Source organism: Cupressus sempervirens, chromosome 8, assembly GCF_028749045.1.
Source record: "Cupressus sempervirens isolate cs-2001-9-10 chromosome 8, ASM2874904v1, whole genome shotgun sequence".
In the NCBI taxonomy this organism is placed as follows: Eukaryota; Viridiplantae; Streptophyta; class Pinopsida; order Cupressales; family Cupressaceae; genus Cupressus; species Cupressus sempervirens.
The window spans coordinates 304,411,589-304,415,131 of NC_143125.1; the positions used below are offsets into that span (position 1 = coordinate 304,411,589).

The 3,543-nt window shown below is 28.5% G+C and overlaps 1 pseudogene; it reads right to left on the reverse strand.

Moving 5' to 3' along the window:
• Positions 1 to 1,181: 1,181 nt before the first annotated feature.
• Positions 1,182 to 1,698, reverse strand: LOC149542621 (chaperone protein dnaJ 49-like; annotated as a pseudogene).
• Positions 1,699 to 3,543: the final 1,845 nt, after the last annotated feature.

Genomic DNA, 3,543 nt, shown 5'->3' on the forward strand with positions numbered 1-3,543 from the left:
AATAATTTCATCTCACCAATCATGCTCATCTCAACCTCATTTTTCATTTATTCATAAAAATTATCACTTTCTTAATCATTACCTCCATAAATTATGTCATCCACAAATGTTACTATTATCAACAAACCACTCTCAATTTCTTTCAAATACAAGTTACTATCAACCATACCTTTAGCAAATCCAAGATTTTCCAAATACTTGTTCAACTTTGCATACTAGGTTCTAGGTTCTTTTTTTATACCATATAGAGATTTTTTCAAGATGCATAACATATCCTTGTCTTCTATCAAAGGAAATCCTTTAGGTTTCTAAATGTATTCCTCTTCTTCAAGTTCTTCATTCAAAAGTATTGATTTGACATCTATATTTGCATGCCTCATATGTACTCTTAGGTTCAATTTGAGAAATCAAACATAATTCCTCATTTACTCTATTTCACATCATCATTCATTTGTTTTTGCTTCCAATTATCTATTAAATTGTAGCTTCTGTCAGATTGAATTGTCCTAGAGTTAATCCTTTCTATGGTTATTGTTAATCATTAATTATACATACTCTAATAGATCTCTCTCTCTCTCTCTCTCTCTCTATATATATATATATATATATATATATACATATATATATATATATATACATATATATATATACATATATATATACATATATATATATATATATATATATACATATATATATATATGTATATATATATATATATATATATATATATATACATACATATACATACATACATACATACATACATACATACATGTATATATATATATATATATATATGTATGTATATATATATATATATATGTATATATATATATATATTGTATGCTATATATTATATATTATATATTGTATGTTATATATTATATATTATATATTTCTATATAATATAGATATGTTATCATTAATAATGTTTTAATTAATGATTAATTAATATATATAACCATAGAGACATGTCTCTTTACAAGACATGCCTCTTGAAGATATATTTATATATCTTGGAAATTTGCAATTAAAACACATAGAACTAAAAAAATGTTATTACGTTTGCAGAGATCCAAAAACTAACATGGTACCAGAGCAAGGTTGCAAATGTAGAAAAGAAAATGTAGGAAACAAGTTTGATTTGGAAAGAGAGTCACAGATTGTGATTTGAATGCCTAAAATCGCTCAAGATTATCACAATGAGGAGTCTAGAAAAGCAATACCCCATTCACATCTCTGCATCTTAATATGACAATATCTAAAAAGCTTATTGTAAGTCGTCTCAACCTGAATCTCAAAACCTACTTTGGCAAAACTCTTTGGAGGAAACTCCTTATCAAAGTAGTCTATTTTGGTATAAAAGGGTGCCCCGTGTGACTTGGTAAGCTTACTAAATTGATAAGGTCCACTTCCTTTCAATGAATAATTGGGTTCCAAAAAGGGAAAATGGCTCACAAAAAAACTAGTAGAATTTGAAACAAGAGCACCAGTAATTTGAAGCCATCTAAAGACCTAAATATGATGTGCAAATTGTACTAGAATTGGGACTAGAACTTGTCACCTGATGAATTACCATCCCCTCCTTCCTCTTGGGGCATTTTTCTTGTCAAGAAGAGTCTTCAATGATAACTTTCTGTGTGCCTTTCGTATTTCTTGGATAGAAGAATTCTTACCAATACCCAAAATGATGTAATGGTTTCATGTGATTATATGCAGTAACTATACAATAGTGATGAATATGGATAAACCAAATTTAAATTTGAATATTTCTTACACATTCCTAATGTTGGGTTGAGATAACTCTATTTAAAGTAACAAAACAACAAATGAAGTGCAATGATATTAAAAGAGAAACACTTCAACATTATCACATAGTATGCTTGCTTAAAATAAAAAAATAAAAGAGAGACATTCAAAATCCTGATGGTAATGAATGTGAAAATGAAGGAGGGTAAATCACATCATAACATTTCGATGTATGACTGCCACAAGTACTATAGGGTCCCACCACAAAAATAAAGAGAAAGAGGGTTCCCTTCTCATTGGCTCACCCTTCATACAAAGCATGAAAAAGTGTTAATTCCCCTACTCCGCCACCATGGGAATTCTACAAACTATGCAGAATATGGTCCCACCCACATTAAGATGTGACACTCGCAAACAATACAACATGGAAAGGGTAAATAGATTCTTGCATACAAGGAGAAATAATTACATGCAAGACATGTAGGTAAGGAATAATGTACCTATGACAACTACATATAATAGTCAATTAATTTTTAGTGCCTAGATATATCAAAGGTCTATTGGGACCTCAAGTACGAAGACATACAAAAGGACTATTGTGTTTTCAGCACTGGTCCAACTAAGGTAAGTATACATGGTATATGATTTAATGTTTCTTCTTCATATTATTATTATGAAGTATATTGTTTAAATTTTATTTATTAATATTTTGATAGATGTATAGTAAGTATTTAATAAATATTATATGAAATATTATAATTGAGAATATGTGGCAATAAATTATATATGTATAGTTATATTTGAATTATATACATTAGTTCAAAATGATATTTAGTACTTTGATATAATATTTGTTAAATATAAAGAGACTTATTATATGAGTATGAATGGTAAATATTGAGTATTTTGTTATCTTCTTTTTATTGAAAATTTAAAATAAATTATGTTACAATAATTTATGTTATTGTTAGTAATCAAGCTCGAGTCAAATTACTATCATCCTAATTGATGTTAACATTCTTATTTATATTTCTATACAAGCTATATCTCATGATATTTTCCCCTAAGAATGTTCTCACAAGAAAAGAGGAAGATTGAGATTCAAAGGGAGGCTGAAAATTCATGCAGCCTTGAAAGAGAGGGAGCCGATAAAGGATATTATTTAGTCAACCTTTGGTGATCTTGATCATATTGATTCAGAGGGAGTAAAACTATGTTGTAATGGAATCTTTAGTGATTGATAAATTGTAATAGTCAAGAGGACTATAATTCATGCAACTATGTGATTTAATGGGCCTACCCCTTGTGTACATCATAAGAAAGTGGTGACTTCACTTGAACCATCTAGGATAAATGATAAATGAAACTTGATTTATGAGTTGTAGAGTCATTCAAGCAGCATAATCATACTCATTCAAGATATTGGCATATTATGGACGAGTTTGTGTTTGCTTATACTATTAAGCTAAATGAATGTTTGGGCCTTAAATGATCAAAAGAGAAAGTTGGAAATAAATTGTCATATTTAATTCTAAATTGTTCAACAATATAAGAATGAGTGGAAATTTTACATTGAAGGGGGAATAAATAGGCAATGTTCCATTCCCACTTGAACCTTATTTAGAAAGGAAACATTCCAATTCTTGAATCTTCATGTGCATATAAGTAATCTTATATTAGTTTAATTTCTTGTACTCTCTCCCTTATTTGTAGTTCTAGATGTACTATATGAGCTAATTCCCTTGATCATTTCCTTTGTAGATGATCTTGCAAGAAAAGTAAGATGATACA